The 21,675-nt window shown below is 51.8% G+C and overlaps 1 protein-coding gene across 4 annotated transcripts in view; it reads right to left on the reverse strand.

Moving 5' to 3' along the window:
• Positions 1-21,675, reverse strand: part of ZHX2 (zinc fingers and homeoboxes 2) — a 153,887-nt gene that overhangs the window by 71,198 nt on the left and 61,014 nt on the right. For 2 of the 4 annotated variants that reach the window (XM_028105626.2, XM_028105627.2), the window contains one exon: positions 12,823-12,893. The gene's annotated coding sequence lies outside the window, so the exon portion shown is untranslated. Of the gene's footprint in view, positions 1-12,822; positions 12,894-14,079; positions 14,169-21,675 lie in introns of those variants that run through there. The other 2 variants (XM_028105628.2, XM_028105629.2) reach the window with 2 other exon arrangements.

Genomic DNA, 21,675 nt, shown 5'->3' on the forward strand with positions numbered 1-21,675 from the left:
GGGTGTCTGTTAGCAGACAGGATGCAAGCCAAGACTTGCAAAAGCGCTGGCCCCTTTCAGCTTGTACCCTTGCTCCCCGGCCACTACCATGAGAATATGCCTGGGCAAGACTACTGGAGGGTTAACAGTGCATGGAGCTTGATCGACTCACCCCTGTCGTCCCAGCTGAGGCTATCTTAGATCAGCCAATCCCAAAGATCTGGGTAAACTCAGCTATGATCTGCAGAGCCACTTAACCGACTGAGCCACCCAGGCGCCCCTTCTGCAGAGCCACTTAACCTTTAAGTAACCTCAGGTTCATGAGTGAACCCAACCCACAAAGGCTAACTCCTGTAGATTATGAGCTAGAGAAATGCTTCTTGTTGTTCACTAGTGAGGTTGGTGGATGGTTGTTATGAAGCGCTATTGTGGCAATAAGTAGTGGATACACACACATCCATATGTACATATTAAAAAAGTATAGTACACTCTGGCTTTGGTTAGAATTTGCTACACAATCTAAACTTTCCTTTCTCTGCTTTTGGAGATACTGGTGCAAAATTTTCCATTTTCTATATACACACCCACTTAATGTAGACACTGTCCCATCACGCCAATGAAATCCTGATACAAGAACATGGAAAATTCGAAAGGCTTTTCTCCCCACCTTATGTCTCATGCTTCCTCTTCCAATCCATTTATTTTAAATAAAAATCCAAAGTATATTTTAAATAGATAGGTCCTATTTGTCTAAGACAAGCTCCCATTCCATGTCAAGAATCTGCCCTTTGGATAATCAACCAGGCTGTGGTTCTTTTCCAAATGTAGCTTCTGTAAGCTCCTCAGAGTCCTCCTACTTAGACTTGCTCCTCTGCCTTCACATCCCATCCTCTGTCTGTGAAGAGGTAGGAGCCTTCAAGGCACCTACCGCCACCGCCGCCCCCATATGGCCCTCCCAGGGGCCACCATTGGGTCCCCTGCACTCTCCCCAGTGCCGCTCAGGCCTTTTGCTAGGTGACGATCGCAGACCAACTGCATTCCCATCCCCTCTGACTAGTAGCCTCACAACTTCGGGCAGGCTCCCCAACCCCTGTGAGCCTCAGCCTCCTCATCTGCCCGGGGGAGGTAATGAGAGTATCTATCTCACGGGACTGCTGTGAGGATTAAATGAGATAGTACGGCCCCAGCATACGAGGCATTGTGCGAGGCACAGTAAGCCCTTGATAGATGTGAGCTATTATTATAATTGTATGCATGGTGCCATGGGAACCTGAAATCCTAGCGAGCAGTTATTTAATACTTACCATGTGCCTACTGTTTTGAGTATTTTAAGAACTGTTTTAGTGCTTTTTATACGTTTATTTCATTTTTTAAACCTCATGATAACAGTTAGGTTGTCATATAGGTAGTGTTATCTCCAGTTTCTGGATGAAAAAAAAAAAAAAAAACAGAGGTACAGAGAAGTTAAGTAACCTACCTAAGAGCACACAGCTAACAGATCACCATGATAGCCCTCTCCACTCTCCCTACTTTATTATAACTCTTCACTCATCCTTCCCATGGTGGGGGGGGGGTGGCTGGAATGTGTAATTAATTTGTGCCTTCTCAGTGCTTAGCACATGTCAGACCATCATATTAGGGGAGGATGCCACAGAGTGTTCTGTGTCCCCCTGGTCCTTTCCCTTTCGGCGATGGCCCCCTTGAGGGCAGAAGACTGGGTCTCCTGATCCCTGCACCTGCTCCTTACTGAATCGGCCGGGTGGGACCAGATGGTGCCTTGAAGAGGAAACGAGCTCCTTCTCACAGTGGCTCTGGGCTCTCCACACGCTGTCTCACAATCCAGCTGGATTCAAGACACAGGAAGCAAACAAGGCTTTCAGCAGCCTCAGGCGAGCAGGGGTGAAATTAGTAGATTGGTGTACAAAGAAGCGTTTAATAATGCTATCACGCTACCCGTCCTCACGGAGCCGTTGTGACATTCTGCATTAAAGAAGTGACGACTCTCAGTTGCTGCGTGGAATGGGGGCCTGGCATCACGTTGGCTCCCAGCCCCCAGAACACTTGTATTTTCTGGCGGCGGATGGCATGCATACGGGGATCAGGGGAAACCGATGGCTTCGTACAAAAATGTCCTCGGAGACCCCTCGAAGCCCCTTGTAATGCGGTTGCTCTTCTGCTTGCCTGTCAGGAGCATCATTTTTGTCAAGTATTAAGGAGCTGTTTGTTAAACTAATGTTGTCATGGTAACTGGGTGGGGGAGGGGTACTGCCCGATTTATAGCATATTAATCAAGTGCGTGGTGCAATTTAATGAGTTTCCCTGTGTGCCTCCCTGTAACGATGAATGTAGAAGACCCAGGGACTTGGGGTTTGCCCCCCATTGTCATTGTTGAAGACGTGTTCCTTCACCAGTTCCTGGTGCTGTGCTGTTTGCTGGATGGATGGATGGATGGATGGATGGACAGATGGATAGATGGATGAATGCCGGAACCAAAGTTTTACATGTTCTCATTAGAGCTGCTTCTGCCCACTCTCCCATTTTACAGTGGGGAGGACTTCTGCCAGAGAGTCAGGGAAAGTCAGAGAGGTCAAGGAAGTACCTGGGGGCAGTCACAGCCAATGGTTTCCTTGCCTGAAAGGCGGACTAATGGCAACGACAAGAAGGCAGAGCAGATGCTTGGGTTCAAATCCCAGCTCCACCTCCTCCCACCGTGTCACTCATGAGGGAGTGGCCTGCTCTCCCAAGCAGCTCGTTTCCCCACGTATCAGAGGGGTCATGACCATGCGCACTCGGAGAGCCGGTGAGGGGATTACAGACGACGCTCTTACCACAGCGCTCGGCCAGAGTACGTGCCTGATCACATACCGACTATCACCCCCTCACTGCTACCTCCAGTAAGAACAGCCCCAAGAGAGGCCCACGGTGATTTCATGGTCTAAAGGTCTAATCGGGCCCTGACCATCCAGTGCAGGATCCACACCCAGGTCTGGTCCACTCTACTGTCATGCCATGTTCTTTCCGAGGTCGGCAAACTTTTTCTGGAAAGGGCCTGATAGTCAATATTTTAGGCTTGGTGGGTCACATGCAGTCTCTGTTGCGTGTATATATATATGTATATATATACATATATATATATTTAAAATCCTTTAAAAATATAAAAACCATTCTTAGCTCACAGGCTGCTCAGAGATAGGCATAGTTGGCTGATCCTTGCCATGCTGTCTTATGAGGAAACAGGAAAAAAGGGAAAGCAAAGTGAAAGGCGACGCATACATGGCTTCTTCTCCCACTAAGAGCGGGTTGAAGCTACACATAAAAAAAGAAAAACTTGGGCCCAGGAATTTGTTTGACTTTAAAAATCAAAATAAAACCAGCCCTGGTGATTCCTTGCAGTCCTGCAATGCTCGTTCTAATTTACGAAGGGAGGCAGAGACAAGTAGGGTGACCCGGCCAAGGTCACATTACTAGTAAAGGACAGAGCCGGCACATAAACCCAGGGGTCTGGGGCCAGACGACTTTGCCACCACCCCATCCATCTACCTCCACTACATCGGAAACAATCTCTACGCTCTGTTATTCTGAGACTCCGGACAGCTTCCACCAGTGGATCTGGTAAAGAGCCAGACTCTGGGGTCTGGCCGATCCATGATCCAGTCCCAGCTCTACTGTTACGGAGTCGGTGACCTCGGAAATGATGAACTTTTTGGTCTTCAGTATCCTTGACGGTAAAAGAGGGGATATTGGCTGTACCCTCCCTCTAGGTGGTTATGAGGTTAGCAAATGGCCTTGGACGTGCCAAGTGCTGGCTAGACATCGCAACAGCCGTGACAATGATGGTAGCAGGCAGAAAACCAGCCCCCAGTGATGCTCAGACCCTAATCCCCCAAATCTGTGAATGTTGCTACTTTAAATGGCAAAGAGGAATTAAGGTTGCTAATCAGCTGACCTTAAAATAAAGAGAGTATCTGGATTATCTGGGTAGGCACAATGAATCACAAGAGTCTTAGAGGTTGAAAAGACAGGCAGAAGAATCAGCTTCGGAGTGATGCAGCAGCAGGGAAACTCAACTGGCCATTGCTGGCTTTGAAAATGGAAGAGGCCATGAACTGAAGAATTAGGGAAGCTTCGAGAAGCTGGAAAAGGCAAGCCGTGGAATTCTCCCCTAGAGCCTTCTGAAAGGCATGCATCTTGTTGACACCCTGATTTTAGCTCAGCGAGGCCTATTTCAGACTTCTGACCTCCAGGACTGTAAGCTTGTGTGGCTGCAGGCACTAAGTAGTCTGTCACCACCGCAAAAGGAAAGACGGAACGGATACACTGTTTGCCATAGAAAGGAGAAGCCTCCTCAGTGTGGAGCCACCTGAAGCAGACAGCATCCTGGACAGGCTGGAGGGTAAGACCAGGCCTCCTCTGTACGCTCACTGATGCTGCTCAACCATCCAGCCTCAGGCCTGCACACGTGACCCGAGCCCCTCCGCTCCAGGACATTTGCTGCGACGGCCGCCAAAGCAAAGCCCTCTTCCTGTGGGGATTGCCGAGAGAAGCTGCTGGATCTTCGGGGGAAACTTGCCCGAGCGAAGCCCACACAGAAGAAATCGGAGTCTCGAGATGGAGAGAAGTGAAGCCTGCCGACATCGTTTAGATCCAGCTGGGCTCAAAGCCAGACCAGCTCAGACTTTTCAATTACATGAACTGCTTTTTTGTTTTAGACTTCCGTCAATTTGAATCAGATCTCCAGCTTGTAACCAAAAGTCTGACTAATATAATCAAATATCTACTTAAGTACTGTTACCTACTAGTTTCAACTGTTATCATTTCCTCAGCCAATAATCTTTGGGCCCTGAAAGAACATGGAACGGGGTTTAGGGCAGGGCCATAGGGCAAGGTGTCAGACGGACAGCAGGGGAAGGTGGGATGCCATCTCTCCTGTTCAGCTCAGATACCCTGAGCCTACTCCTCGAGTAGGAGCAAGAAGAGCTGGAGGAAGGAGCAAAAAACCCCTCACACCCTACTGAATGGGTGCAAGTGGTTTGACCTCGCACCTGGACCTGTGGAAAACCACACACCCTTAATGGGGTCTTCATGTCTAGTCTAGCAGGGCCGAGCGCATTTCAGGTCAGTGGCACCTGGGACAGTGGCAGCCTGGTTTCCTGAATGAGTGGTTTCTTCTGGTCTTGCCTCTTAAATGCCGATAGCGTCCCCGGGTTCTGTCCTCTGCTCTGAGCTGTCCCGAGGAGAGAATGCAATCACCCCATGGCCTTGCCTTGCTCCTCCAGCAGCTGTCTGTCCATCTTCATTCCTCCCCAGTAGGCTGGAGGGATGTGGCACACGCCCTTTGGTGATGGGGACTGCTGCCCATATTGATTTTTCACAGGACAGTGAGGGTGGGGTGGGGGCTATGCCAGCGTTGGGGAGGGTGACACAATTTGAAAAGAACCCAGCTGACGGTCCTCTCTTCCTCCCCCAGGACTACCCCCATCAGGGTGACAACCACCAACCTATATATGGATGACTCCTGAATTAGTCCATCCCGGCCTGAAATTGCTTATGCCCGTGTTGGACATTTCCACTAGGATGATGACACGGAAATTAATAGCAAGACCACTGCTAATGTAATGCAAGCTTGCTCTTATTGAGCACTCCCTCTGTGCCAGGCATAGCTCCCAACGCTAGTGTACTGACCCGTACGGCCTCTCAGGCAGCTAATAACTGCGTAATCCCCATTATACAGATGAAGACACTGAGGCTCTGGACAAGGAAATGACCCCTCTAGGGTCACACAGCTAGTAAGTGGCTGAGTCAGGATTTGGATTCCTGCCATTTGGACTCCGGAGACCACCTGGGTCACCACTGCTCTCCACTGCCTCCCAGTCCCTGGGCGTCCCACAAGTGAGTCAAATACTATGTTCCCAGGGCCTTCTGTACCACCTGGCGCGTTCTCCCTCTCTGTTCACTACCATGCTCAGCAGGATCACTCTCAGATTCCTAAGCCAGGAGCCTAGGGCTCCCTCTTGACTCCCCTGTCCCCACTTTCTGTGTTCAAGGCCAGTCAATGTTTTTTCTGAATTGGTACCCTGGGGGGCAACCCCCCTCGCTCCGCCCCTGCTGTGACTGTCCCTCTACAGGGCCACGCCTTCTCCGCAGAGCCAGCTCTCTGCCGCTGCCTCCTGACTGCAACCGTCCGTCCGTGCGTCTGTCCTGCCTTTGGTCTGTCTTACCTGTGGTCCACCCTCTGCACTATGACCCTGTTACGTTTCTAAAGCAGAGACTGCATCGCATCAGCTGCTTGGTTTCGAACTTCTGAAAGCTGCTCGTTGCTTCCTGCAGGTAGTCCAATCCTGAGCATGGCGTCTGAGGATCTCCGGGCTTTGACTCATCCGCGCTGGCCCATCTCAGCTACCACGGGCTCGCCGATCAGGCTCCACCTGCTCCGGCAACAGGGGGCTTCGGGCATCCTCCAAACGCCCCAGACTTCCTCTCCCTCCTCCCCTCTGCGCATGCTTCCCTGCCTCCCTATCTGCAGAAGTTCTTCCCCTCCCTCGGGTTGTAGTTGAGAGCCTCCCAGGAAAACCACAAGCAGAAGGAAGGACTTTGGTTCTGGGGGTGGGAAGCTCACAGTCTCGTGTCAATCCGGGGATCACAGGACACATTGATTTCTGCACTGATTTACTTACTGATTTTGATTTACTAACTGTGCCAGTCCCCGTTCTAAGCACATTCCATAAACTCAGTAGTCATAACTACCCTGTGAGGCGGCCCATTTTACAGATGAAGAAACTGACGTACAGAGAAGTTAAATAACTTGGTCAAGATCAGGGGCTAGCAAGGGTGGAGCTGGGATTCGAACCAAGCCAGTCCGGCTCCCGAGTGCATGGTCTTAATGACCCTGCAGTAGTGCCTCACACTGGGTGCTGGGACCGCAAGGTCCATGGGAATCCAGAGGGGGGACAAGGGCCTCAGAGGAGGCTGCCGGACGTGCTGAGGTTGACACCCCTGCCTGCCCAGGGCCTCCAGGTGACAGCTCCTCAGGTGAGCCTATGCTGGCCATGCCCTCTGACCTCAAGCCCCCCCCACCCCCCCTGCCCCAACCATGTCCCCACAGCACTCTCAGCCCCATCCTCAAGAGCCACGAGATGAGGCTGGACAAGGATGCGGGGAGGGACCCACAGCAGGGTCCTGACACAGGGAGTGGCGGTACAGGGGGTTAGAAGGAGAGGGAAGGTGAGGGACCCATTCCTCTTTCCCTGCCCATGGGGCCCCGGGCTGACTGCTGGCCAGGCCTTCTCCTGGGGTGGGGCAAAGGAGGCTCCTCAGGCAGGGGAGCAGGGCTTGGGCTACAGAGCCATTCTGCTCCAGGCCTCAGGAGAAAGGACAAGAGAGAAGCATGAGGTTGTCCAGGCCCAGGGCAGACAAGATGGGGCAGATGCTCCAGGAGGCCAGTTGCCCCCTTAGAACCTCTCCTCTCAGCCACCAACCCAGGGGTCCTACAAACTCTCTTGGGATTCCCAGGCCTGCTCCCCCACCCCTTGGCTTCTGTGACCAAGGGTCTTGCTCCTCCAGCCATGTGGGCTCCTCTTCCTGCCTTACATAGATTTAATTGGTCTTGATTTTTCTTTTTTTTAAGTGAGAACCTCAACTCCCTCCTGAAGAATTCTCAGGGGCTAAGGCTGAAACTGGAGCTCCATTTCAAATTTCTTGCCCATTTTTAACAAGTAGATCCCCTCCTTTGGCATGCCCACACTCAAATTCACTTGGTATCAACTTGACATTTGACCACCTTCACTGTCCTGACTCTACCTACAGGGGGCGTGGCATTTGGGTGTTGACATTTGCTGAGTTCAAGGGAAGATGTGGACACGGTCTGGTCACTGTGTGGTTCAGCATCCTCTGGAGAGACCTGCGACCAAAGCCTTCACGCACATGCCTGTCGGGACCTTGGGAGCATCCGCTACTCCACCCAGAGGACCAAGAGTAACTCAAGTTGAAGGTTTAAGTGGACCTTTCCCATTGAAAAATCATTGAGAATAAAATGGAAAAGCATCTGAAAAAAACTAACAGGAGTCATTTGAGAAGTATGATGCTATTTTAAAAAAATCTATCTGTAACAGCATTTTCTCGAACATATTGTAAGAAGAAAGCTATGCTTTCAGGGGGACTATAGATAGGAGGTGGTACGGGGGAGAAGAAATAGCAGTTTTTTGACCATCTTTTTGTGAGCAAGATCGCCGGCAAGGTCTCTTCCGCATTTTATCTCACTTACTCTCCCGGATGGCCCTCTGGGGTGTATTATTTCCCCATTTTACAGATCAGGAAACTCAGAGAAAATCTAGTTCTAGACTGTTTTGTCTCATCTTGTGCATAGAATTCTGCAAAAAGCAGCTTATTCCCAGAGAGTGCAGCCAAGTCTAATTCAAATTCTCTGGCAATTTGAAATAGAAGCCAAGCTGCCCATTGAATGATTTTCTACCTCAAAAACACCCTGCTTTCATTGGAGTTTCGGTCGTATCCATCGTCAGCGCACAGAGTAAGCGCCCTAGGAGAACAGGTCAGGCACACTCAGCCGCGTGGTCAGACTTGCTAAGCACAGATCACTGTGGTCCCCTGCACTGGCTCCAGGTACCTAGTTGCTAGTTCATTTGATTCCATTCACTGAAAGGTAACAAAGCTCCTGTATGCAGGAGACACCCAAAGATGAAGACTTCTCACTTACTCGGGTTGGTTCCAACATGGTCCAGATTCATGAAATTGGGCCATGCTTTGCCTCTCTGATGCAAAACAAGGCTGCTAATAGAAGAGCCCGAAGTATGGGGCAAGGGAGTGAGTGGTTTTAGAAATTGCTATGTGCAGGGATGCCAAAAACTGGCCCAGACACTACAAGTCCTCTTTCTTGCTTCCTCAGCAGACATGACTAATCCATTGCAGCACACAATTTCTTGGATATTCCTCAGAATCCTTCTCAGTGCCCTGCCCCGGCAGCCATGAGCAATTGATCGGAGTCCAGAAGATGAAATCTACTTACCATCCCTGCCCTAGCCCAGGTACCTCATCTAAACAGAGGTGGCACAGAAGCTGAGAGAAGCTGCAGGCATGACAGAGCCAGGGACTGGGGCTTCTTTCCTCTGAATGCCTCCCCTTTGAAGCTGCTCAGGAAAGCCCGTCATCCCCGGCTCCTTCCCGCTAAAGGGAGAAGTGAAGTGGGGGTCACTTGGCAAAACGTTAGACATTTTTGAAGATCCCGTAGGCACAGGGGCAGTGCCTGTGCCCTAGATGACTTTGGCTCACACTACAGTCCTACTATCCAGCTAGGGTCGCAGTGTGATGGGCAGGGGAGGTGAAAGGCAGGCCCCTGAGCAAGCTCATTCTATAGTCCAGGTCTACTACTAATGCCTGACAAATGTCTCAGGCAAATGCGATTGTTTTTAAAGGTAAAAGCAACAGCAAGGAGTTTATTGAAAGGGAAAGTACACACTGAAGAAGGGAGTGCCTGCAGGCTTGGAGAGGGAGCGGCCCCAGGAGGCTTGGGTCTCACCTACTTATAGGGAGGTTAAAGAGAGGGGCTGAATATCCATGGGAGGGATGGGGGTTTTCCCCTTTAGTGTGGAGCCTGGGGGACCTCGCCCATACTTACTTTCGGTCATTTGACGCATGTGTCCTAGCACCTTCTGCGAGCATACTTTGTGCCCGCAAGCGCCCCTGGTGGAGGGGTCATTCTCGCTCATTAAGGCACTTGGGTGCATGCTTGGGTCTCCATAAGAGGAGCCTGGCGATTTTATTCTTTACTTAGGTCCCTGACTACTTGTAGGCTGACTGCAGCCTTCTCTGTTGCTTACTGCCTGACATCCTGTTTTGAGTTCTGTTCCCTGATCCCTAGGCTACCCTGCCTAGAACACCATCACCCTGCCTCTCCGCACACTTGGTCTCCTTTGGGTCCCGGGCTCCCCACACCTGTGTGATGCACACACGTGCGGTGGGCACTCCTTGACCCATGTTGGAGACGCAGGGCTTGCTCTGCCTGTGGCACTTGGCCCATACCCCAACAGCCCGGAGAGCACCCTGGGCGAAGGTACCCCGCCCCGGACAGGGTTTCAGAGGTGGCTGCTTGACTGGGCCGGCATATGTCCCCACTTAGCCTGCCTGCCTACTGTAGTCTCCTGCTTTTCTGGCAATCCAAGCTGCCTAGGTGTCTCTTATTGGTGGGTACCCAAACCATCCCCCGGGGGCCCTCCTTGGCAATGCAGTCTAGATTCTTCTAGGTCTGCCTGTGGGGCAAATATAGGCATTTGTGGAGTGTGACGCTTGGACTTCGGCAGATGCTAGCTATACCCAGTTCAGGCAAGTGCAATTTTTATTTGAACCCTGCTACGAGTCCTGGTGTTGACTGGTGCCTTTTACAAAGCGAAGCATCGTTCTGAGAATCGGTCTCCCAGCTGAAGAGGCAGCCAGACCTCACCGGGTAGGGAAGGGGGAAGGGGGCATTGGCTGTGAGGCTTGAGATCATGCCACCCAAACTCAAGTCTTAAATGATGTTCCATCTGCATCAACAGAATCTTTCTTCCGTACACTGCTTTTCGAGTTGTTAAGATCATTTCTGCAAGAGGAGGAGGCTTGCCCTGGTTTTCACTTCACTGGGGGACAGGGGGTCCTGAGAAGCCAAACCACTTTCCGGGAGGGCCCCCGGCAAGTAATAAACGGCTGAGTGGCCCCTGCCTTTGGACGGGTGCCAGGACTACATGGCCCCGTCAGAGAGAAAGCCGGGGAAACGGAGCCAGCTTTTCATAGCATCTCCATTCTAGAGAGTGGGCGCAGGGGGTGCAATCGCTTCCCTGTCCCCCCTCCCTCCAGTGAAGCCCGGGCTTCTGACTCCCAGCCCAGAGCTCTGTCCCCTGCCTCATGCTGTCCCAACACTGAACCTTAATCCAGGGTCATGTCCCACATGTAGAAGAAGAATAGGGCTAATGTTTATTGGGCACTTACTATGTACTGGCCCAGGGCCGAGCTGCTGGACAGGGGTTAATTCACTCCTCCCAGCCACCCTATGTGGTAGATGTTATCACAATCCCACTATCAGCCAAGAAGACTGAAGTACATAAGGTCAGCAACTTGCCTATGGCCGCACAGCTTAGTGGAAGGGGTGGGATTTGAACCTGGGTGGACGGACTCCTCCTTAACTAGACATCACCTCCCTGGGTGGCTCCCCATCACTCTCCCTTCCGGTCATCTGACAATCACTTACTGAGCACCTACTATGTGCCAGGTCCTGTCAATCAAAGAAACAGCCCATGCCCTCAAAGCCCCACTCCTGCTTAAAGATTTGCCAAGAAAGCATCAAGTCCTGGCTCAAATGCGTTGTTCAGGCCTCCCCTCCCATCCCTTGTCTCCTGCCCTCCAGCCCCCCACAGCGCTCAGGACTCAGCGGAACAGACAGCCCATGCACAAGGACTCGTCAAACTCAATTCTCATCCGTGCTGTCAGTTTCTTAAAGAAAAAAAACCCATCTCTGGCCTCCCACGGCACCCTGCCCTCAGGGGCGCCCTTGATAAATATTTACAGCTGCAGCTGACCCAGGCCCAGGGGAGGACAATCCAGTCACAAAGCACAAAGGAAGCCTGGGGGCTCATTACTCAGACCTTCCCATTCACAGTGGGTGTCCCTCCTGTGCAAATTCCCCACCTGGGTCTGGGGCACAATTCTTCTCACGCTAGCTTGAGTGTGTGGTACGGGTCTTGCCAAAGCACCCCGACCCCCTTAGGAAGCCACCCTCACTGTCCTCCCACAGCCTGGGGGGCTGGCGGAATCCTGCCACAGCATCCCCCATACTCTTTTTTTCTGGTCTGTGGCCTGATCAAAGCTCTGGATGGTAGGACTAGCTGGTTAATCTTTTGGTGGTCTTGGCAGGGGTCAGGGCTCCCTGGAGCTTCTACTCAAAACCGCCACCACGCTTGAGAGTTGCCCACCCTATCACGTACGTAAGGTGTTGTGGTATGTGTGGCTGTCTGACTACCTCCGTTCGGGTTCAGCAGAGGCCGGTGGACAACAGGTCTTAGGAAGACCCGAGGGTCATCTCATCGAGCAACTTCCAAAGTTTTACAGCAGAACCCCATCAAACAGGCGGTGCTGAGAGAGTGCGCGCGCTCACAAGCCCCCCACCCCTCACCCTACTACCCCCGGGGGTTCCGGGTCATCACAGGAACAGAGTCTGTAAGACACGGCCCTAGTCAAAACTGCTCCTTCCTTCGACATCGACGCTTCTGCAACCTGCACTTGCATTCTTCCAGTGACAGGGAACTCACTACTTCTAGCAGATGCCTGTTTCACCTCCGCATACCTCTTTTGTTAGGAATTCGTCCTTAGGCTGAGTCACTAGCTGCCCATTCTCCAATGACAGCCCTTTGTGCAAAGGTGGCTTTCTTACCTCTCATTGGTCAGGTCCCCTCAGGGCTACGGGTTACAAACCTGTGAACCAGGTAGTTCCCTCTCTGTTCTAAGAATATCTCCCTAACCCTGGTTAGAGGTTCCCTGGACACAGTTCCAAGCACAGGCCCTCTGGATGGTGCATCCGAGCTACTGTCATCTGAGCAGAGAACGGAAACCCAGGCTCTACAGACTCGGTTTGCTTCTAGGGAGGGACTGGCAGGGCCCCAGTGAAAGCCAGGGGACTCACCCCTGGATTCTCTGCACCGTGCCACTTCTAGGTGCATCTGCAGGGAAACAGAGTCGGAGCTATGAAAGCCAGCTGCCCCCTGGACAGGCTCCAGATCTGGCCCCCCTGCCCCCCTACGCATCCCCTTTCCTTCCTTGAAATCCAACGGAGGCCCAGCCTCTGCCCAGCACGTTGTCACTCACCAGCCCCGGATTGCTTACATCCTGGGAATCTTGGTACACGTTGACTCCAAGAGCAGTCAGGGTGTCGAGACCTACAAAGAAGAGAAACTCAATATTAAAAGCAGGGCAGAGCAACGGGGTATCCAACTCTTTTTCCAGGCAGCCTGGAGACACCGGGGGACTGGGACGGAGACACCGGATGGGAAAGGAAAGGGAAATGGGAAGGACTGGGAAGGACTGGGGAGGACGAAGCTGCTCATTAAACCGACCTCAAAACCTCTGGGCTTTGTGGTGATGCTGAGAAGGGTGCGGGGAGGGGGAAAGACCCTCACCCTGGGTGAGTCAGCAGCTCGTGGAGAAGCAGGCCCTTCAGGAGAGGGAAACCAAAAGCAGGATCAGATGGGGCGGGGTGGGGAGGTGTCTCCTGCACCTCACTCCGGCTCTCCTTGAGTCTTTGGAGTCGGCTCCTAGCAGCGGCTGGCTGTGTGCGGTTCCATTTTGATGAAGGTGAGGGGAGAAGCCCTATGCGCAGGCCTCAAGTCAAAAAGATACTGCAGTCCTTCAAACAAAAGCCCCAAATGCGTATTTATATCCTGGGAGACTCCTGCCAAGCGAACCCTGTGTGTGCTTTGAAAATTCCTCAGGAGAGCTGTAGCCGGAGGAATAAGGCGTGTGCCCGGCTCAGAGGCTGCGTTCCCAGCATGGCAAGTTGAGGCCTGAGCTCTAGAGGTTTCTGCAGCCGGCAGAGTCCCACCTGCAGTGCACGTGGGAGCGTGGAGCAGCGTGCTGATGAGCCATGCGGGCCATGCTCCTCACTCCCCACACCCAGCCTGCCTCCAAAGCGAAACTTGTTTTCTCTTGTTTCCCTAAGAATTCTGAGGTGAGCAGAGGGTTCTCTATTCATCTCTGCCTGTTGGCAAAGAAGAACCTTTTGACTGGCGGGGGGTGGGGGTGGGGGGGAGAAGAATGTTCACCGCAATAGTTTCTGTGGACGTGTTACCACGCACCGGGCACTGTATACACCTGCTCTGTATTCTTGTTCTTCAAAGAGAGGCTCGCATCACCTGGGAGCTTGCTGGAAGAACAGTGTCTCAGGCGCCCCCCGACCCTACAGAGTCAGAACCTGCTTCCTAACAAGCTTCGCGGGTGATTCCTGGGCTGACTAAAGTCTGCAGAGTTCTCCTTTGCAGTCTTGGAAGGAGGAGTAATATTCATCCGTAACCATGGAAGGAAGGAAGGAAGTCTCAAGAAGCCACAATTTGGCTAAGATGGTCTTACCGCCAGTAAGTGGTAGAGCCGATCCAAGCCCAGTGTTCCTTTCCACGGCGTGATCTTGGTGGAGCAGAAGGGGTCGGCAGGCCCGGCTTGGTGGGAGGGCTAAGGAAGGGCAGTGGCCAGGGGTGGGTGGATGACCTCAGGCTCCACAGCAGGGGGGGGCCCTGGTGTCCTGGAGAGCACTCAGGGAGGGAGGTGTTGCACACGGCAGGCTGGCTCCCCTCCTCCCCACTTTTGTGAGGGCCCACAAAAATTTTCCAGTTAAAGGTGCTGGGCCTCCTTCCTGCAGAAGTCAAGCTTCTACATTAATCCCAGTGGTTAACTTATGCTGATTCCAGGGAGTTTAGCTCTCTGGCCCCTGTACTTAGAACTAACCACCCAGCAGAAGAGGTACCCAGGGGACCATCGAACCTTAGTATCTCAGGCACTGACGTGCAGGAAGGCCAATACTCTGTAAAGCCCTTTAGAGTTTAGAGAGAGCTTTTTATCCATTAGCTAATCACTCCTTAAAAGAACTTGGGGAGTGTCACCAGTGCTATTTTGCCATTGAGGAAAATGGGGCACAGAGAGGTTAAGTGATTTTCCTGAGGTCACACAGCTTTTGGGCAGGTTGGGGTTGAGGTCCTCTGACAGCTCAGCTGCTCTTGGCAGGGAGAGCCATCACGTCACAGGTTTATGATGCTCTCACTTAGTTTCGCCCAGCTCCATATGGCTTTGCTCTACACTGCTCACAGAATGTGTTTACGGAATAGACTCATGGGCCAAGAGGAAAATGGTCCACAACCCACACAGGGGGTGTGACGGTTACCTTTCTCCATGGAAACTGGCCAGCTGGCATGCTTGGTTTATCAGTTACTCACATATTACATGTTAGATCGTTCCTTCCACTGCACTGTCTTCCCTAAGGCAGATTAGCTCACAGAAGGTAGGGGATGACGTCAGTAAAATCCGGAGGTCGGGGAGGCTCATAGGCAAATGTTCCCAGCACATTAATGTTTTGCTCCACGTGATGGCAACTGGATGCAGAGCCCCTGGACACAGCTGAGTGCAGCAAGCCAGGAGGGCTCCTGGTTGTCCAGACGCCCACCTGTGCCATACTCCGCCTCTCGGCTCAGCGTGGCCACGTGCTCTGTCTTAGCAACCCCTGTTGCTCAGTTCTCGTGGGTCTTTGTGCAAAGGCCATGGGCTAGCCCATCTATCTCTGCTACCCCGTGGCAAAGGCTGCAGCTGCTCTTCTACCTGGAATTTCCCTTTCTGCCTTCCCAGCCTCCAACCGTCCCCAGCCCCTCCCATCAAGCCCCCTCTTCCTTTGTAAAATCTAGCCCGGGCAGTGACTGGGGCCCTAGGTTACTGATGTAGTTTTTTAATACACAATTTAGCATGCCCCCCCCTTTTTTTAAACATACTGTTTTTTTTTTTAAGATTTATTTATTTATTTGAAAGGGAGAGAATGGGAGAGAGAGAGAAAGAGAGAGCATATGAGAGGGGGGAGGGTCAGAGGGAGAAGCAGACTCCCTGCTGAGCAGGGAGCCCGACGCGGGACTCGATCCCGGGACTCCCAGATCATGACCTGAGCCGAAGGCAGTCGCTCAACCAACTGAGCCACCCAGGCGCCCCTAGCATGCCCTTTGAACTGCACTTGTATCCTCACTAGGATTGTGCTTCGTTACAGACTTGGGTGGGTTGTGAGGGCTCTGCTGTCCCCCAATGGTCCCCCAGAGTGCTGTGATTTTGGAATTTTTTGGAATGCAAGGTTTTACAGGAATGCATATATCATTTTATAGCAGAAATGCCTTCATTATGTCAGTTGCATTACAGGTACTGATATCTACTTATTAAATATTGAATGTGTTAATACTAAATCCTGAATATATTAAACATTTGATTAACAGTCATTTATAGATACCTGTATATACCCGATTTTGTGCTAAGGACAAGAGAGACATAAATAAATAAGACCCAATCCTCACTTTCAGGAAACTTACAGTATAAAAAAAGAGGAAGATAAATTCTAGTCCGAGTTTGAGAAAGGGCAGTGTGTGCAAAGGTGGTACGACGGTCGGAGTTGGGGGTGCAGCTCGTGGATGCCTCATTTGTCTCAGGATAGAGACTACATTCCTTACCCCAGGGCTTCCAAAGCCCTGCAAAGTCTGGCCCCCGCTCATCTCGCCCTGCCTCACCTTGCCCCCCTGTGTTCTGGGTTCACTGACTGACTCCTAAGCTTCTTGAATCCCCCATGCCCTGGGCAGCCACACGACTCTCCTTAATTCCTTTCCTTCAGTGTTCTGTCCTCCCCCTTCCCCTAATTAGCCCCAGCCCACCCTGTAGGACCGAGGGAGGCAACACACGTAACATGCTTAGAATCCTGTCAGCAGGTACATTAGCTACTATTATTACTGATGATATTTATTATTATCCTTCAGCTGGTGGGGTGCTTCTTCTTGAGCAGAGAGAAGTAGAGCAATTTGCATGGGGTTGCACAGTGAATTATTCCCAGAGCTGGGGGGAGTCTCAGCGAGTCGGTCCTGTTTTCCCTGTTTATCCTCAGACCCAGTGCTGTACCATCACCCACAAGACACCTGATCCTAACCAGCATGGGGGAGAGTACTGGTCTCGGAGACAGGACATCCGAGTCTGAGTCTCACATGCTTGTTCGGTGCCTGCACGCCTATCACTCCTCTCCTCAGGACCTCAGCTGCCTCACCAGCCAAGTGGGGCTCTAACAGAACCTCCTCCTTGGGCTGGCATGGGGGGGTCCAACGCCCTGGTGCCGAACACCGTTCCTGCACATGGAAAATGGCAGCTTTTGTGGTGAGCACTGTACATGAATTAAAGGACATTTTGATGTCCTTCAAGCTCAAATGTGCACACGTTTCCAGTCTTCCTGGCTCAGGACTCCTTTCACCAGAAAGTGCCGGTCATATGGAACAAAATCCCAATAAGGAAAAATCTGCTTGTAGGATTTCCCTTACAGTTCCCCCCTCTTCCCCTTGTGGCCTACTTTAAGCCTACTGGATTGCTAGACACCTGAAGGGGGGAAAAGGGAAAAGCTACTTGAACGGTTTGTAGGAGAAAAACACGCCCCCCACCCCCAACCCCGCCACGGTCACTCCCACTAACACAATTTATTCCATTCCGTTTCTTCATTCAGCAAACATTTAGCAGATGAGTAAGAAACTCCAGGTCTGGCAAACAGGTCATTATGTCCTGCGGTGATGGCCTCATATTGAGGAGAGGGCGAGGAACCCGTGGTATACAGGGGACGGGGGTGGAGGGGTTCCAGCCAGGACCAGTCCAGACTGGACACGACAGGAAGGTCAAGCACAAAAAAGGTGGGAAGCTACAAGCCACTTCTGTGTGGCCATCATTCTGCAAACTGGAGGTGCAGTCTTCAGTTGCCTGTCTTTGTTCCAGAAAATGTTTCACCCTGGTCACCAACAACAGCCTTTAATTGAAAAGAGCATCACTAGCCAGTGACTAGCACAATGGCCAGAGCGCTCGTTCTGTACCAGGCACTGAGCTGAGTCCTCCACGTACCCTCCCTCTCTCCCACGGCAAATCTGAGGAGCATGCATCCATGCACCCATTATACAGATGGAAACCTGAATCTTTCAGCGATCAAATACACCGCCCCATGTCACAAGAGTCAAATTCCAGCACTGGGGTTTGAACTCTGGCCGGACCAGATACAGTCTTTCCAGGTTTCCCCCCTCACAGACTCTTAAATTTTGGCTCCATGGCTGAAATTGCTGGCAAACTGGGCCATCTCTCCTCCAACCCCAACCTACTCTTCTACTGAGACCCCCCCCCAAGAGCACAGAGGATGCTGAGTTCATAACCTCCCCAAAGTGTGTGGGCACAGCTTGACATCTTGAACAAGCACGCTGAATTCTACTCTAGAAGTGATCTGTTATTTGTTTCCAAATATTTCCTCTTCAAAACTGTTCAGCACAATGGACACTCCAGGAAGAGGTGCCCAGTCCTGGGCAGGGCAGGGTCTGTTTTGCTCACCACTGTCTGGGGAGATAAGGTGAGCCCTTGCAGCTGGGTTGGAGCTGGAGACTTCGATCATATTATTGTGCCAACCGAAGCCCACGGCCATGGTGGCAAGTTCACCAGGAGGGGCACATGGGAATACAGCAGAGGGGGGCGGATCTGAAAGGCAAAGAAGGAAGGAAGACGAAAAAGCTGGAGAAGGGTGTGTGTGTGGGGGGGTCCCTGTTGGATACAGATACCGGAAGCCGGCTGGGAGTGGCTGTAGCCAGGCGGGCCAGGGAAAGAGCAAGGGCCAGACCTTTCAGGGACTTGCAGGCATTTCAAGACATCGGCTCCTTCTACCTGTGAGGGATGGGAATTTGTCAAAAAGCTGGATTCTCCATGTCTGCAGGACCTGGCACATGGCAGCTCTCAAAAGTCATTGCTGAGTGGACAGTGGAGTCCTGCGGACTCCTGGGCCCCCTTCACATCCTCCAGCAGTCTGAGAGGCATCCCTGGGACCCTGCCATCTTTACAAAGGCCAACCACAGGGCAGTCTGATTTGTGTAGGGAAAAATTGTCCCTGGGCACCTGGCCTGAGCCTCCTGCTGTCAGACCTCGGGGGAACCCTGGCTCCGGGGGCTTCGGGCAGATGTTTGGGGATGAATACACCTTTGATTACAGCTCATGTTTCAGAGGGAAAAACACAGCTCCCTGGAGATTGGGATTCTATGAAAATCAGCCCTTGCAAAAGAGAGGAAAGTGAGCTGGAAACACAAGCCCTCTGGGCGGGTGATAGTTTCTTTATTTAAAATAAACAACAGCAAAGAGGATCAGCCTGGATGAGAAGCAGGTTCTGGATAATCCCTAACAGGCAGGACTTAAAAGCAAGTGACAGAAGGTGGCTGAAGAGACTGGTCTGCAGGAAGGGTTATGATAGGGCGACATGGTCTCCCAGAACAGGGGTGTCTGCCTCCCCCGCCCCCCTCCCACCCCCAGTAGGAAACACAGCTCCTGTGGACATTAATTTAACCCTCATAGGGAGACTGGCAGACCCGGTTTAGAATGTGCTTTCTAACATTTTACGAGTTTTGTGTCCATAGACAAAATATTTAATGTTTTCTGAGCCTTAGTTTTGCCATCCATAAAATGGATGCAATGGGGATTAGATGATATTATGAAGGTAGGGTGCTGGGCTTGAGCCCATGTGTCTGAATACAATTCTTCCATTTTCTCCCATACTCCCTCTTGAACTTAAAGACAGGTTTCTTCCCCTTCTGTCATGACTATCTGGCACATAAGAGGTGGTTAATAAATGCCGGTTCTGCTTCCCTTCTTTCCCCCACCACGTTTAGCACAAATCTGGGTAACCAGGAGGTGCTTAATAAAGCCATGCCAGTTAGACCCTCCTCTGTGCAGCACAGTGGCTGAGAACATACAAGGAAAAGGCAGCTAGCTGCATTTGTTTCCTCCACTGCGTCTTGTTTTGAGCCCTTTATTAAATTCTTAAGTATTACTTGCCTTCAGGGTCAAAATAAAATTTCCACAGATTTCCACTTTGCACTCATAAATGATTCTCGCTAAACTCTTTTTCTTTTTAAATTTTTTTATGTGTGTGTGAGGGAGCATAAATGTACTGACTCATAGCTGGAAAATCTCTCCCTAACACATTCCAAATTTGTCGAGTCACATGAATTGAATAAAAGCGCTTAACGTAGCTGCTAGCCCCAGGCTGGCGAGCAGTTTCACCAGTTCCGGGGGCCCATCTCTTCCTCTCCGCTCCTACTCCAGGGGCCCGGGGAGCTTCTACAATGGGCATCAAATACCTGACGCAGGTTCAATGGATGCAAGGATTAAAAAGGATTTAGCACCTACCTCAAGCCAAGCTCAAATTCTGCAAGGCAGTGTAACATATATTCCAAAACCTCAAATAAAAATTTGCATAGAGGATCACCGAAATCAAACAACTTCATTTACTGACTCAACTCTGTGCTGGGCACTCTATCAAGCCACTTTCCACGCATGACTAGTTTAACCTTCACCGCCACCCTGGTTGGTGGGGTGATTGCAATGAGCCTCCTTTTACAAGAGAGGAAACTGAGGTACGAAAGTGTGAGTAGCTCGCCCAAGGTTCACAGCATGCAGATGGCGGAGCTAAGATTCAACCCAATGTAGCTCTAGAACAGATGCTCTTACACGCCCAGCCATTCATTCTGAAACGAAAGAACCCTTCTGCAATGAAGAAAGAAAACTCCATTTATTCCACAATTATCCATCCAACACTTAGAATACAAACACTGCACCAGATGTCGAAGGGAGGCTGTTGGTAGGCAATTTGGTTACTGATTTCAGTGAGTTTGGAATTGCATAGAGGAGCTATGATGTATGCACAAATAATTACGACAAAAGTAAGCGAGAATGCCAACAAGCAGGGTTTTAAAGTGGCACGGGCGGCGAAGGCTTGGTAAGGTGATAACTCTGGCTGGAGTGATCCAGAAGGGCTTCCTGGGGGAGATGTTATATAGCTGGACTGAAGGATGTGTAGGATTCAGACAGGAGGTGGCCGGACTAGGTCCTGCCTCCTTAATCCCAACTAGTACACACAGGTAGCTGATGGCCCTGGGAGTCCCCATTCTGGTTCTGATTTGGGACCTACCACCCCCAGGTGGGAACCTCTTTCTTGGGGTGGCTGAACCTGTCTGGCAGGCCGGAAGCACAGGCAGAAGGAACGGAGGGAAAGAGGCATCCAGGACGAGAAGATTGGGGAGAGACGGTGGGACACGGGAGAAAGGGGTGGAGGGGTGCAGATCTGGCCAGAGCAGGAGCTCCAGGCCCACCTGCAACGGGGTTGGCTCTGAGCAAGCTTCTTGCTCTTGGGCTTCAGTTTCTTTTATCTATAGGGAGGAAAATGAAGGAAGTGCCCAAATATTCCAGCTGGGCGGAACCTTGGAGAGCTCCCAAATTATCCCATTACTTTGCAGACAAGAGAACTGAGGGCCAGAGATGCTGTGCTCGTGGAAGTCCTTGGATTTGAATCCAAGTTGGTGGGATGAGGACCCAGGGGGCCCCTCTCCCGGTATAGCTGCTCTTCCCACACCCACATGAGGGGCATGCTGTGAGAAGGCAGACAGAGACCCCCGAATGGGCCTCAGCTAGTCCACTGGCCTCAGGCTCTGACTCCCCCAGGGGGCCCTGGAAGCCTCGGCTGAGGACCCTGCGAGGCACAGCTCCAGGCCACCAGCCTGGGCCCCCGGCACATCCTCCTCTCTCAGCTGTGGCTGGCACCCATCCTCAGAGAGCCCCTCCCCCGACACTCAGGAAGTTTCCAGGAAACCATGACCAGTTCTCTGCGGCCATGGTTTTCTCTGACAAGATGTGCATCTGGTTGTGACTCACAAAGCTGGATTTCCGCCCAGGGCCTTACATCTTGAGTGGGGAGCTCATTCTCTCGAGCTGACAACCTGCCCAGCCGGCTGTGACAATGGGGGCCACTGCTGCCCTTGTCAGCCCACACGGAGGGGGGCATTCCTCTCAGACCTGGCTCTGGCCTGGGCAGTCTTTGAGGGTCCCTCCGATGTCAGGCTCTTCAACCCAAATTCCCCCTCCTCTAGAATGCTGGCCTCC

The sequence above is a fragment of the Eumetopias jubatus genome, unplaced genomic scaffold (genome assembly GCF_037043125.1).
Source record: "Eumetopias jubatus isolate StellerSeaLion01/CBP00866 unplaced genomic scaffold, mEumJub1_p1.0 scaffold_4, whole genome shotgun sequence".
In the NCBI taxonomy this organism is placed as follows: Eukaryota; Metazoa; Chordata; class Mammalia; order Carnivora; family Otariidae; genus Eumetopias; species Eumetopias jubatus.